General features: G+C 46.1%; 14 non-coding genes across 14 annotated transcripts; 7 read left to right on the top strand and 7 right to left on the bottom strand.

The window, feature by feature from the left end:
* Positions 1 to 988: 988 nt before the first annotated feature.
* On the bottom strand, positions 989 to 1,095 carry LOC146819863 (U6 spliceosomal RNA). Its single transcript, XR_014964524.1, has one exon. It is a non-coding gene; the product is annotated as a U6 spliceosomal RNA (small nuclear RNA).
* Positions 1,096 to 1,863: 768 nt separating this feature from the next.
* Positions 1,864 to 1,936, top strand: TRNAR-ACG (transfer RNA arginine (anticodon ACG)). Its single transcript has one exon. It is a non-coding gene; the product is annotated as a tRNA-Arg (tRNA).
* A 1,007-nt stretch (positions 1,937 to 2,943) lies between these two features.
* Positions 2,944 to 3,050, bottom strand: LOC146819861 (U6 spliceosomal RNA). Its single transcript, XR_014964314.1, has one exon. It is a non-coding gene; the product is annotated as a U6 spliceosomal RNA (small nuclear RNA).
* Positions 3,051 to 3,832: 782 nt separating this feature from the next.
* On the top strand, positions 3,833 to 3,905 carry TRNAR-ACG (transfer RNA arginine (anticodon ACG)). Its single transcript has one exon. It is a non-coding gene; the product is annotated as a tRNA-Arg (tRNA).
* Positions 3,906 to 4,911: 1,006 nt separating this feature from the next.
* Positions 4,912 to 5,018, bottom strand: LOC146819859 (U6 spliceosomal RNA). Its single transcript, XR_014964523.1, has one exon. It is a non-coding gene; the product is annotated as a U6 spliceosomal RNA (small nuclear RNA).
* Positions 5,019 to 5,786: 768 nt separating this feature from the next.
* On the top strand, positions 5,787 to 5,859 carry TRNAR-ACG (transfer RNA arginine (anticodon ACG)). Its single transcript has one exon. It is a non-coding gene; the product is annotated as a tRNA-Arg (tRNA).
* A 1,007-nt stretch (positions 5,860 to 6,866) lies between these two features.
* On the bottom strand, positions 6,867 to 6,973 carry LOC146819857 (U6 spliceosomal RNA). The gene has a single exon (XR_014964313.1). It is a non-coding gene; the product is annotated as a U6 spliceosomal RNA (small nuclear RNA).
* Positions 6,974 to 7,745: 772 nt separating this feature from the next.
* TRNAR-ACG (transfer RNA arginine (anticodon ACG)) lies at positions 7,746 to 7,818 on the top strand. The gene has a single exon. It is a non-coding gene; the product is annotated as a tRNA-Arg (tRNA).
* Positions 7,819 to 8,824: 1,006 nt separating this feature from the next.
* Positions 8,825 to 8,931, bottom strand: LOC146819855 (U6 spliceosomal RNA). The gene has a single exon (XR_014964312.1). It is a non-coding gene; the product is annotated as a U6 spliceosomal RNA (small nuclear RNA).
* Positions 8,932 to 9,713: 782 nt separating this feature from the next.
* TRNAR-ACG (transfer RNA arginine (anticodon ACG)) lies at positions 9,714 to 9,786 on the top strand. The gene has a single exon. It is a non-coding gene; the product is annotated as a tRNA-Arg (tRNA).
* A 1,007-nt stretch (positions 9,787 to 10,793) lies between these two features.
* Positions 10,794 to 10,900, bottom strand: LOC146819853 (U6 spliceosomal RNA). The gene has a single exon (XR_014964311.1). It is a non-coding gene; the product is annotated as a U6 spliceosomal RNA (small nuclear RNA).
* Positions 10,901 to 11,684: 784 nt separating this feature from the next.
* TRNAR-ACG (transfer RNA arginine (anticodon ACG)) lies at positions 11,685 to 11,757 on the top strand. The gene has a single exon. It is a non-coding gene; the product is annotated as a tRNA-Arg (tRNA).
* Positions 11,758 to 12,763: 1,006 nt separating this feature from the next.
* Positions 12,764 to 12,870, bottom strand: LOC146819851 (U6 spliceosomal RNA). The gene has a single exon (XR_014964537.1). It is a non-coding gene; the product is annotated as a U6 spliceosomal RNA (small nuclear RNA).
* A 784-nt stretch (positions 12,871 to 13,654) lies between these two features.
* Positions 13,655 to 13,727, top strand: TRNAR-ACG (transfer RNA arginine (anticodon ACG)). Its single transcript has one exon. It is a non-coding gene; the product is annotated as a tRNA-Arg (tRNA).
* The last annotated feature ends 381 nt before the right edge of the window (positions 13,728 to 14,108 follow it).

The following is a 14,108-nucleotide window of genomic DNA, read 5'->3' as shown; positions in this document are numbered from 1 at the left end:
GTTTTATGGTATTCCTGTGGAATTCTTATTTACCTCAGACTTGTTGTAGGTTCAATCTTCTCGAGCAGGACTCATCCAGCAGTCGTTCCATGGTAGGGCTGCAGTAATAGGACCACGGCTAGTTAAAAGTTTCCCATTTGCTGCTGGATTCTATGTGAAGGCCGTCATGTGGTGTGCTGCTTTTGTATTTCAACATGGGTCTCTGAGTCTCTAAACTAGGAAAAAATCTTGTTGAGAAAAGTGTGTGTGAGAGGGTCTGTGGGTGCAGGCAGGTGTGTGCACTTGAGTGCTGACCCATTTACATGTGTGAGAGGGACAAGCAAATTGCCTGTGGGATGTAGGCCTACAACTGGAACCAAGCAGCCAGGCAGAACCACAGGTAAGGAGAGAGGAAGGCAGTTCATTATTAGAGCAGGATCATGAGCATCTTGCCCTGCTCCCTTCTGCCCGATCGGCCACGATCGGCCAAGACCTCTCTATTAGGGTGGAGGGTGAACATTTCTTGGACCTCAGAAACTGAGGGATGCAGCGCCGATATGTCCTCCAAGGGCCTAGAGGACCTGGTGCCCAATCATGCCTGGTGTTTTTCAGCTTACCCGACCAATCTGGTTGCAAGGCGGATTTTAACAGTACTGCTGAAAAGGGACTCCCAGACAGCCCTGAGGCCATCATTTGCATAGGCCCTCCCCTTCTCTTTCTCTTGCTTCCCACAAAGCAACGCATCGCTGGCAGCAGTATAGATTTGGGGGTTGTGAAGAATAATGACAGGGAGGCTGAAGAAGGGAAAGAAAAGTCCCAGAAGTCCTGCAGGCTTCCTTGCTAAATGCAGCTGGCCATAGAGTGCACCTTCATTACTGCGAGGTAAATACATTAAAAATGTTGAGGAGAGACAAATTGAAAAATAGATATTAGGAGGAAAGCACTGGAACCTGCTTTATTATTTCAATTAGTCTTGAAAACATAGAACATTTCTCTCCTGAAAGCTGGTAAAAATATGGAACGCTTCACGAATTTGCGTGTCATCCTTGCGCAGGGGCCACGCTAATCTTCTCTGTATCGTTCCAATTTTAGTATATGTGCCGCCGAAGCGAGCACACTTCATTGATGAACCTACAATGTTTATAAACTCTCTAAATCTACGGTCTCTAGACATAGGGTGGCCTGGCAGAGATGCTCGTATGGCCAGTAAGCATTCAAATCTGAGCCAATGGGCAAAAATGCATGAAGAGTAACAATCCATTATTCTTCACTGCATTTGTGGTCCAAGACTTCACCAATTGGAAGTATGTAGATTATGCCAGGGTTGCAAAGGCTCATGGTTCAGGCTACTGACAAGGAACATTGTGACATCATGCTGCCTGTGGAACAGTGATATTAAAGGTGAGACAGCTGCACAGTAGGTTAGGTGAAGGGCTCTGAGAGGTGAAAGGCAGCATGCTTGGGTCCCTGGACAAGGTGAGCCTATGACAAGGTGTCTGAATTTTCGCCTGTATTGTAATATTAAACACTTTATTGTTGTACCCGCCTGCTGATTAAGGAGTCCTCAAGATCAGCTCCACACAGACGTGGAACTGATGATGTTAATGCAGAATATTTAAGAAACTGAGGCTGATCTAAAACATTTCCTTGGACCTAGGACCATTTCCCCTGACTTTTAGGTCCTTCGTCCTCCTAAAGTCCTTTGTATAAGTTAGGAACACCTGACAGAACAGAATTTCAGGAGGTCAGGTGGGTTTACTTGTGTCTTCTGGTTGTGAGCAGTAAACGTGGCTAAAAAGGTTGATGGAATGGTGTTTTAAAACACACACACACACACACAACTTCTGGTCCTCTTAAGGACAAAAGTATGGGTAATCCTACATGGGGCCAGTGGCGCAATGGATAACGCGTCTGACTACGGATCAGAAGATTGTAGGTTCGACTCCTATCTGGCTCGAAAGGGTCATAGGTCCCTGTTTTATGGTATTCCTGTGGAATTCTTATTTACCTCAGACTTGTTGTAGGTTCAATATTCTCGAGCAGGACTCATCCAGCAGTCGTTCCATGGTAGGGCTGCAGTAATAGGACCACGGCTAGTTAAAAGTTTCCCATTTGCTGCTGGATTCTATGTGAAGGCCGTCATGTGGTGTGCTGCTTTTGTATTTCAACATGGGTCTCTGAGTCTCTAAACTAGGAAAAAATCTTGTTGAGAAAAGTGTGTGTGAGAGGGTCTGTGGGTGCAGGCAGGTGTGTGCACTTGAGTGCTGACCCATTTACATGTGTGAGAGGGACAAGCAAATTGCCTGTGGGATGTAGGCCTACAACTGGAACCAAGCAGCCAGGCAGAACCACAGGTAAGGAGAGAGGAAGGCAGTTCATTATTAGAGCAGGATCATGAGCATCTTGCCCTGCTCCCTTCTGCCCCGATCGGCCACGATCGGCCAAGACCTCTCTATTAGGGTGGAGCGTGAACATTTCTTGGACCTCAGAAACTGAGGGATGCAGCGCCGATATGTCCTCCAAGGGCCTAGAGGACCTGGTGCCCAATCATGCCTGGTGTTTTTCAGCTTACCCGACCAATCTGGTTGCAAGGCGGATTTTAACAGTACTGCTGAAAAGGGACTCCCAGACAGCCCTGAGGCCATCATTTGCATAGGCCCTCCCCTTCTCTTTCTCTTGCTTCCCACAAAGCAACGCATCGCTGGCAGCAGTATAGATTTGGGGGTTGTGAAGAATAATGACAGGGAGGCTGAAGAAGGGAAAGAAAAGTCCCAGAAGTCCTGCAGGCTTCCTTGCTAAATGCAGCTGGCCATAGAGTGCACCTTCATTACTGCGAGGTAAATACATTAAAAATGTTGAGGAGAGACAAATTGAAAAATAGATATTAGGAGGAAAGCACTGGAACCTGCTTTATTATTTCAATTAGTCTTGAAAACATAGAACATTTCTCTCCTGAAAGCTGGTAAAAATATGGAACGCTTCACGAATTTGCGTGTCATCCTTGCGCAGGGGCCATGCTAATCTTCTCTGTATCGTTCCAATTTTAGTATATGTGCCGCCGAAGCGAGCACACTTCATTGATGAACCTACAATGTTTATAAACTCTCTAAATCTACGGTCTCTAGACATAGGGTGGCCTGGCAGAGATGCTCGTATGGCCAGTAAGCATTCAAATCTGAGCCAATGGGCAAAAATGCATGAAGAGTAACAATCCATTATTCTTCACTGCATTTGTGGGCCAAGACTTCACCAATTGGAAGTATGTAGATTATGCCAGGGTTGCAAAGGCTCATGGTTCAGGCTACTGACAAGGAACATTGTGACATCATGCTGCCTGTGGAACAGTGATATTAAAGGTGAGACAGCTGCACAGTAGGTTAGGTGAAGGGCTCTGAGAGGTGAAAGGCAGCATGCTTGGGTCCCTGGACAAGGTGAGCCTATGACAAGGTGTCTGAATTTTCGCCTGTATTGTAATATTAAACACTTTATTGTTGTACCCGCCTGCTGATTAAGGAGTCCTCAAGATCAGCTCCACACAGACGTGGAACTGATGATGTTAATGCAGAATATTTAAGAAACTGAGGCTGATCTAAAACATTTCCTTGGACCTAGGACCATTTCCCCTGACTTTTAGGTCCTTCGTCCTCCTAAAGTCCTTTGTATAAGTTAGGAACACCTGACAGAACAGAATTTCAGGAGGTCAGGTGGGTTTACTTGTGTCTTCTGGTTGTGAGCAGTAAACGTGGCTAAAAAGGTTGATGGAATGGTGTTTTAAAACACACACACACACACACACACACACACACACAACTTCTGGTCCTCTTAAGGACAAAAGTATGGGTAATCCTACATGGGGCCAGTGGCGCAATGGATAACGCGTCTGACTACGGATCAGAAGATTGTAGGTTCGACTCCTATCTGGCTCGAAAGGGTCATAGGTCCCTGTTTTATGGTATTCCTGTGGAATTCTTATTTACCTCAGACTTGTTGTAGGTTCAATCTTCTCGAGCAGGACTCATCCAGCAGTCGTTCCATGGTAGGGCTGCAGTAATAGGACCACGGCTAGTTAAAAGTTTCCCATTTGCTGCTGGATTCTATGTGAAGGCCGTCATGTGGTGTGCTGCTTTTGTATTTCAACATGGGTCTCTGAGTCTCTAAACTAGGAAAAAATCTTGTTGAGAAAAGTGTGTGTGAGAGGGTCTGTGGGTGCAGGCAGGTGTGTGCACTTGAGTGCTGACCCATTTACATGTGTGAGAGGGACAAGCAAATTGCCTGTGGGATGTAGGCCTACAACTGGAACCAAGCAGCCAGGCAGAACCACAGGTAAGGAGAGAGGAAGGCAGTTCATTATTAGAGCAGGATCATGAGCATCTTGCCCTGCTCCCTTCTGCCCGATCGGCCACGATCGGCCAAGACCTCTCTATTAGGGTGGAGGGTGAACATTTCTTGGACCTCAGAAACTGAGGGATGCAGCGCCGATATGTCCTCCAAGGGCCTAGAGGACCTGGTGCCCAATCATGCCTGGTGTTTTTCAGCTTACCCGACCAATCTGGTTGCAAGGCGGATTTTAACAGTACTGCTGAAAAGGGACTCCCAGACAGCCCTGAGGCCATCATTTGCATAGGCCCTCCCCTTCTCTTTCTCTTGCTTCCCACAAAGCAACGCATCGCTGGCAGCAGTATAGATTTGGGGGTTGTGAAGAATAATGACAGGGAGGCTGAAGAAGGGAAAGAAAAGTCCCAGAAGTCCTGCAGGCTTCCTTGCTAAATGCAGCTGGCCATAGAGTGCACCTTCATTACTGCGAGGTAAATACATTAAAAATGTTGAGGAGAGACAAATTGAAAAATAGATATTAGGAGGAAAGCACTGGAACCTGCTTTATTATTTCAATTAGTCTTGAAAACATAGAACATTTCTCTCCTGAAAGCTGGTAAAAATATGGAACGCTTCACGAATTTGCGTGTCATCCTTGCGCAGGGGCCACGCTAATCTTCTCTGTATCGTTCCAATTTTAGTATATGTGCCGCCGAAGCGAGCACACTTCATTGATGAACCTACAATGTTTATAAACTCTCTAAATCTACGGTCTCTAGACATAGGGTGGCCTGGCAGAGATGCTCGTATGGCCAGTAAGCATTCAAATCTGAGCCAATGGGCAAAAATGCATGAAGAGTAACAATCCATTATTCTTCACTGCATTTGTGGTCCAAGACTTCACCAATTGGAAGTATGTAGATTATGCCAGGGTTGCAAAGGCTCATGGTTCAGGCTACTGACAAGGAACATTGTGACATCATGCTGCCTGTGGAACAGTGATATTAAAGGTGAGACAGCTGCACAGTAGGTTAGGTGAAGGGCTCTGAGAGGTGAAAGGCAGCATGCTTGGGTCCCTGGACAAGGTGAGCCTATGACAAGGTGTCTGAATTTTCGCCTGTATTGTAATATTAAACACTTTATTGTTGTACCCGCCTGCTGATTAAGGAGTCCTCAAGATCAGCTCCACACAGACGTGGAACTGATGATGTTAATGCAGAATATTTAAGAAACTGAGGCTGATCTAAAACATTTCCTTGGACCTAGGACCATTTCCCCTGACTTTTAGGTCCTTCGTCCTCCTAAAGTCCTTTGTATAAGTTAGGAACACCTGACAGAACAGAATTTCAGGAGGTCAGGTGGGTTTACTTGTGTCTTCTGGTTGTGAGCAGTAAACGTGGCTAAAAAGGTTGATGGAATGGTGTTTTAAAACACACACACACACACACAACTTCTGGTCCTCTTAAGGACAAAAGTATGGGTAATCCTACATGGGGCCAGTGGCGCAATGGATAACGCGTCTGACTACGGATCAGAAGATTGTAGGTTCGACTCCTATCTGGCTCGAAAGGGTCATAGGTCCCTGTTTTATGGTATTCCTGTGGAATTCTTATTTACCTCAGACTTGTTGTAGGTTCAATATTCTCGAGCAGGACTCATCCAGCAGTCGTTCCATGGTAGGGCTGCAGTAATAGGACCACGGCTAGTTAAAAGTTTCCCATTTGCTGCTGGATTCTATGTGAAGGCCGTCATGTGGTGTGCTGCTTTTGTATTTCAACATGGGTCTCTGAGTCTCTAAACTAGGAAAAAATCTTGTTGAGAAAAGTGTGTGTGAGAGGGTCTGTGGGTGCAGGCAGGTGTGTGCACTTGAGTGCTGACCCATTTACATGTGTGAGAGGGACAAGCAAATTGCCTGTGGGATGTAGGCCTACAACTGGAACCAAGCAGCCAGGCAGAACCACAGGTAAGGAGAGAGGAAGGCAGTTCATTATTAGAGCAGGATCATGAGCATCTTGCCCTGCTCCCTTCTGCCCCGATCGGCCACGATCGGCCAAGACCTCTCTATTAGGGTGGAGCGTGAACATTTCTTGGACCTCAGAAACTGAGGGATGCAGCGCCGATATGTCCTCCAAGGGCCTAGAGGACCTGGTGCCCAATCATGCCTGGTGTTTTTCAGCTTACCCGACCAATCTGGTTGCAAGGCGGATTTTAACAGTACTGCTGAAAAGGGACTCCCAGACAGCCCTGAGGCCATCATTTGCATAGGCCCTCCCCTTCTCTTTCTCTTGCTTCCCACAAAGCAACGCATCGCTGGCAGCAGTATAGATTTGGGGGTTGTGAAGAATAATGACAGGGAGGCTGAAGAAGGGAAAGAAAAGTCCCAGAAGTCCTGCAGGCTTCCTTGCTAAATGCAGCTGGCCATAGAGTGCACCTTCATTACTGCGAGGTAAATACATTAAAAATGTTGAGGAGAGACAAATTGAAAAATAGATATTAGGAGGAAAGCACTGGAACCTGCTTTATTATTTCAATTAGTCTTGAAAACATAGAACATTTCTCTCCTGAAAGCTGGTAAAAATATGGAACGCTTCACGAATTTGCGTGTCATCCTTGCGCAGGGGCCATGCTAATCTTCTCTGTATCGTTCCAATTTTAGTATATGTGCCGCCGAAGCGAGCACACTTCATTGATGAACCTACAATGTTTATAAACTCTCTAAATCTACGGTCTCTAGACATAGGGTGGCCTGGCAGAGATGCTCGTATGGCCAGTAAGCATTCAAATCTGAGCCAATGGGCAAAAATGCATGAAGAGTAACAATCCATTATTCTTCACTGCATTTGTGGTCCAAGACTTCACCAATTGGAAGTATGTAGATTATGCCAGGGTTGCAAAGGCTCATGGTTCAGGCTACTGACAAGGAACATTGTGACATCATGCTGCCTGTGGAACAGTGATATTAAAGGTGAGACAGCTGCACAGTAGGTTAGGTGAAGGGCTCTGAGAGGTGAAAGGCAGCATGCTTGGGTCCCTGGACAAGGTGAGCCTATGACAAGGTGTCTGAATTTTCGCCTGTATTGTAATATTAAACACTTTATTGTTGTACCCGCCTGCTGATTAAGGAGTCCTCAAGATCAGCTCCACACAGACGTGGAACTGATGATGTTAATGCAGAATATTTAAGAAACTGAGGCTGATCTAAAACATTTCCTTGGACCTAGGACCATTTCCCCTGACTTTTAGGTCCTTCGTCCTCCTAAAGTCCTTTATATAAGTTAGGAACACCTGACAGAACAGAATTTCAGGAGGTCAGGTGGGTTTACTTGTGTCTTCTGGTTGTGAGCAGTAAACGTGGCTAAAAAGGTTGATGGAATGGTGTTTTAAAACACACACACACACACACACACAACTTCTGGTCCTCTTAAGGACAAAAGTATGGGTAATCCTACATGGGGCCAGTGGCGCAATGGATAACGCGTCTGACTACGGATCAGAAGATTGTAGGTTCGACTCCTATCTGGCTCGAAAGGGTCATAGGTCCCTGTTTTATGGTATTCCTGTGGAATTCTTATTTACCTCAGACTTGTTGTAGGTTCAATATTCTCGAGCAGGACTCATCCAGCAGTCGTTCCATGGTAGGGCTGCAGTAATAGGACCACGGCTAGTTAAAAGTTTCCCATTTGCTGCTGGATTCTATGTGAAGGCCGTCATGTGGTGTGCTGCTTTTGTATTTCAACATGGGTCTCTGAGTCTCTAAACTAGGAAAAAATCTTGTTGAGAAAAGTGTGTGTGAGAGGGTCTGTGGGTGCAGGCAGGTGTGTGCACTTGAGTGCTGACCCATTTACATGTGTGAGAGGGACAAGCAAATTGCCTGTGGGATGTAGGCCTACAACTGGAACCAAGCAGCCAGGCAGAACCACAGGTAAGGAGAGAGGAAGGCAGTTCATTATTAGAGCAGGATCATGAGCATCTTGCCCTGCTCCCTTCTGCCCGATCGGCCACGATCGGCCAAGACCTCTCTATTAGGGTGGAGGGTGAACATTTCTTGGACCTCAGAAACTGAGGGATGCAGCGCCGATATGTCCTCCAAGGGCCTAGAGGACCTGGTGCCCAATCATGCCTGGTGTTTTTCAGCTTACCCGACCAATCTGGTTGCAAGGCGGATTTTAACAGTACTGCTGAAAAGGGACTCCCAGACAGCCCTGAGGCCATCATTTGCATAGGCCCTCCCCTTCTCTTTCTCTTGCTTCCCACAAAGCAACGCATCGCTGGCAGCAGTATAGATTTGGGGGTTGTGAAGAATAATGACAGGGAGGCTGAAGAAGGGAAAGAAAAGTCCCAGAAGTCCTGCAGGCTTCCTTGCTAAATGCAGCTGGCCATAGAGTGCACCTTCATTACTGCGAGGTAAATACATTAAAAATGTTGAGGAGAGACAAATTGAAAAATAGATATTAGGAGGAAAGCACTGGAACCTGCTTTATTATTTCAATTAGTCTTGAAAACATAGAACATTTCTCTCCTGAAAGCTGGTAAAAATATGGAACGCTTCACGAATTTGCGTGTCATCCTTGCGCAGGGGCCATGCTAATCTTCTCTGTATCGTTCCAATTTTAGTATATGTGCCGCCGAAGCGAGCACACTTCATTGATGAACCTACAATGTTTATAAACTCTCTAAATCTACGGTCTCTAGACATAGGGTGGCCTGGCAGAGATGCTCGTATGGCCAGTAAGCATTCAAATCTGAGCCAATGGGCAAAAATGCATGAAGAGTAACAATCCATTATTCTTCACTGCATTTGTGGTCCAAGACTTCACCAATTGGAAGTATGTAGATTATGCCAGGGTTGCAAAGGCTCATGGTTCAGGCTACTGACAAGGAACATTGTGACATCATGCTGCCTGTGGAACAGTGATATTAAAGGTGAGACAGCTGCACAGTAGGTTAGGTGAAGGGCTCTGAGAGGTGAAAGGCAGCATGCTTGGGTCCCTGGACAAGGTGAGCCTATGACAAGGTGTCTGAATTTTCGCCTGTATTGTAATATTAAACACTTTATTGTTGTACCCGCCTGCTGATTAAGGAGTCCTCAAGATCAGCTCCACACAGACGTGGAACTGATGATGTTAATGCAGAATATTTAAGAAACTGAGGCTGATCTAAAACATTTCCTTGGACCTAGGACCATTTCCCCTGACTTTTAGGTCCTTCGTCCTCCTAAAGTCCTTTGTATAAGTTAGGAACACCTGACAGAACAGAATTTCAGGAGGTCAGGTGGGTTTACTTGTGTCTTCTGGTTGTGAGCAGTAAACGTGGCTAAAAAGGTTGATGGAATGGTGTTTTAAAACACACACACACACACACACACACACACACACAACTTCTGGTCCTCTTAAGGACAAAAGTATGGGTAATCCTACATGGGGCCAGTGGCGCAATGGATAACGCGTCTGACTACGGATCAGAAGATTGTAGGTTCGACTCCTATCTGGCTCGAAAGGGTCATAGGTCCCTGTTTTATGGTATTCCTGTGGAATTCTTATTTACCTCAGACTTGTTGTAGGTTCAATATTCTCGAGCAGGACTCATCCAGCAGTCGTTCCATGGTAGGGCTGCAGTAATAGGACCACGGCTAGTTAAAAGTTTCCCATTTGCTGCTGGATTCTATGTGAAGGCCGTCATGTGGTGTGCTGCTTTTGTATTTCAACATGGGTCTCTGAGTCTCTAAACTAGGAAAAAATCTTGTTGAGAAAAGTGTGTGTGAGAGGGTCTGTGGGTGCAGGCAGGTGTGTGCACTTGAGTGCTGACCCATTTACATGTGTGAGAGGGACAAGCAAATTGCCTGTGGGATGTAGGCCTACAACTGGAACCAAGCAGCCAGGCAGAACCACAGGTAAGGAGAGAGGAAGGCAGTTCATTATTAGAGCAGGATCATGAGCATCTTGCCCTGCTCCCTTCTGCCCCGATCGGCCACGATCGGCCAAGACCTCTCTATTAGGGTGGAGCGTGAACATTTCTTGGACCTCAGAAACTGAGGGATGCAGCGCCGATATGTCCTCCAAGGGCCTAGAGGACCTGGTGCCCAATCATGCCTGGTGTTTTTCAGCTTACCCGACCAATCTGGTTGCAAGGCGGATTTTAACAGTACTGCTGAAAAGGGACTCCCAGACAGCCCTGAGGCCATCATTTGCATAGGCCCTCCCCTTCTCTTTCTCTTGCTTCCCACAAAGCAACGCATCGCTGGCAGCAGTATAGATTTGGGGGTTGTGAAGAATAATGACAGGGAGGCTGAAGAAGGGAAAGAAAAGTCCCAGAAGTCCTGCAGGCTTCCTTGCTAAATGCAGCTGGCCATAGAGTGCACCTTCATTACTGCGAGGTAAATACATTAAAAATGTTGAGGAGAGACAAATTGAAAAATAGATATTAGGAGGAAAGCACTGGAACCTGCTTTATTATTTCAATTAGTCTTGAAAACATAGAACATTTCTCTCCTGAAAGCTGGTAAAAATATGGAACGCTTCACGAATTTGCGTGTCATCCTTGCGCAGGGGCCATGCTAATCTTCTCTGTATCGTTCCAATTTTAGTATATGTGCCGCCGAAGCGAGCACACTTCATTGATGAACCTACAATGTTTATAAACTCTCTAAATCTACGGTCTCTAGACATAGGGTGGCCTGGCAGAGATGCTCGTATGGCCAGTAAGCATTCAAATCTGAGCCAATGGGCAAAAATGCATGAAGAGTAACAATCCATTATTCTTCACTGCATTTGTGGGCCAAGACTTCACCAATTGGAAGTATGTAGATTATGCCAGGGTTGCAAAGGCTCATGGTTCAGGCTACTGACAAGGAACATTGTGACATCATGCTGCCTGTGGAACAGTGATATTAAAGGTGAGACAGCTGCACAGTAGGTTAGGTGAAGGGCTCTGAGAGGTGAAAGGCAGCATGCTTGGGTCCCTGGACAAGGTGAGCCTATGACAAGGTGTCTGAATTTTCGCCTGTATTGTAATATTAAACACTTTATTGTTGTACCCGCCTGCTGATTAAGGAGTCCTCAAGATCAGCTCCACACAGACGTGGAACTGATGATGTTAATGCAGAATATTTAAGAAACTGAGGCTGATCTAAAACATTTCCTTGGACCTAGGACCATTTCCCCTGACTTTTAGGTCCTTCGTCCTCCTAAAGTCCTTTGTATAAGTTAGGAACACCTGACAGAACAGAATTTCAGGAGGTCAGGTGGGTTTACTTGTGTCTTCTGGTTGTGAGCAGTAAACGTGGCTAAAAAGGTTGATGGAATGGTGTTTTAAAACACACACACACACACACACACACACACACACACAACTTCTGGTCCTCTTAAGGACAAAAGTATGGGTAATCCTACATGGGGCCAGTGGCGCAATGGATAACGCGTCTGACTACGGATCAGAAGATTGTAGGTTCGACTCCTATCTGGCTCGAAAGGGTCATAGGTCCCTGTTTTATGGTATTCCTGTGGAATTCTTATTTACCTCAGACTTGTTGTAGGTTCAATCTTCTCGAGCAGGACTCATCCAGCAGTCGTTCCATGGTAGGGCTGCAGTAATAGGACCACGGCTAGTTAAAAGTTTCCCATTTGCTGCTGGATTCTATGTGAAGGCCGTCATGTGGTGTGCTGCTTTTGTATTTCAACATGGGTCTCTGAGTCTCTAAACTAGGAAAAAATCTTGTTGAGAAAAGTGTGTGTGAGAGGGTCTGTGGGTGCAGGCAGGTGTGTGCACTTGAGTGCTGACCCATTTACATGTGTGAGAGGGACAAGCAAATTGCCTGTGGGATGTAGGCCTACAACTGGAACCAAGCAGCCAGGCAGAACCACAGGTAAGGAGAGAGGAAGGCAGTTCATTATTAGAGCAGGATCATGAGCATCTTGCCCTGCTCCCTTCTGCCCGATCGGCCACGATCGGCCAAGACCTCTCTATTAGGGTGGAGGGTGAACATTTCTTGGACCTCAGAAACTGAGGGATGCAGCGCCGATATGTCCTCCAAGGGCCTAGAGGACCTGGTGCCCAATCATGCCTGGTGTTTTTCAGCTTACCCGACCAATCTGGTTGCAAGGCGGATTTTAACAGTACTGCTGAAAAGGGACTCCCAGACAGCCCTGAGGCCATCATTTGCATAGGCCCTCCCCTTCTCTTTCTCTTGCTTCCCACAAAGCAACGCATCGCTGGCAGCAGTATAGATTTGGGGGTTGTGAAGAATAATGACAGGGAGGCTGAAGAAGGGAAAGAAAAGTCCCAGAAGTCCTGCAGGCTTCCTTGCTAAATGCAGCTGGCCATAGAGTGCACCTTCATTACTGCGAGGTAAATACATTAAAAATGTTGAGGAGAGACAAATTGAAAAATAGATATTAGGAGGAAAGCACTGGAACCTGCTTTATTATTTCAATTAGTCTTGAAAACATAGAACATTTCTCTCCTGAAAGCTGGTAAAAATATGGAACGCTTCACGAATTTGCGTGTCATCCTTGCGCAGGGGCCACACTAATCTTCTCTGTATCGTTCCAATTTTAGTATATGTGCCGCCGAAGCGAGCACACTTCATTGATGAACCTACAATGTTTATAAACTCTCTAAATCTACGGTCTCTAGACATAGGGTGGCCTGGCAGAGATGCTCGTATGGCCAGTAAGCATTCAAATCTGAGCCAATGGGCAAAAATGCATGAAGAGTAACAATCCATTATTCTTCACTGCATTTGTGGTCCAAGACTTCACCAATTGGAAGTATGTAGATTATGCCAGGGTTGCAAAGGCTCATGGTTCAGGCTACTGACAAGGAACATTGTGACATCATGCTGCCTGTGGAACAGTGATATTAAAGGTGAGACAGCTGCACAGTAGGTTAGGTGAAGGGCTCTGAGAGGTGAAAGGCAGCATGCTTGGGTCCCTGGACAAGGTGAGCCTATGACAAGGTGTCTGAATTTTCGCCTGTATTGTAATATTAAACACTTTATTGTTGTACCCGCCTGCTGATTAAGGAGTCCTCAAGATCAGCTCCACACAGACGTGGAACTGATGATGTTAATGCAGAATATTTAAGAAACTGAGGCTGATCTAAAACATTTCCTTGGACCTAGGACCATTTCCCCTGACTTTTAGGTCCTTCGTCCTCCTAAAGTCCTTTGTATAAGTTAGGAACACCTGACAGAACAGAATTTCAGGAGGTCAGGTGGGTTTACTTGTGTCTTCTGGTTGTGAGCAGTAAACGTGGCTAAAAAGGTTGATGGAATGGTGTTTTAAAACACACACACACACACACACACACACACACACACAACTTCTGGTCCTCTTAAGGACAAAAGTATGGGTAATCCTACATGGGGCCAGTGGCGCAATGGATAACGCGTCTGACTACGGATCAGAAGATTGTAGGTTCGACTCCTATCTGGCTCGAAAGGGTCATAGGTCCCTGTTTTATGGTATTCCTGTGGAATTCTTATTTACCTCAGACTTGTTGTAGGTTCAATATTCTCGAGCAGGACTCATCCAGCAGTCGTTCCATGGTAGGGCTGCAGTAATAGGACCACGGCTAGTTAAAAGTTTCCCATTTGCTGCTGGATTCTATGTGAAGGCCGTCATGTGGTGTGCTGCTTTTGTATTTCAACATGGGTCTCTGAGTCTCTAAACTAGGAAAAAATCTTGTTGAGAAAAGTGTGTGTGAGAGGGTCTGTGGGTGCAGGCAGGTGTGTGCACTTGAGTGCTGACCCATTTACATGTGTGAGAGGGACAAGCAAATTGCCTGTGGGATGTAGGCCTACAACTGGAACCAAGCAG

This window comes from Triturus cristatus, chromosome 6 (genome assembly GCF_964204655.1).
Source record: "Triturus cristatus chromosome 6, aTriCri1.1, whole genome shotgun sequence".
NCBI classification, from domain to species: domain Eukaryota; kingdom Metazoa; phylum Chordata; class Amphibia; order Caudata; family Salamandridae; genus Triturus; species Triturus cristatus.
The sequence above is the reverse complement of the archived record's forward strand: the minus strand, read 5'-3'. Positions and strand labels throughout refer to the sequence as shown.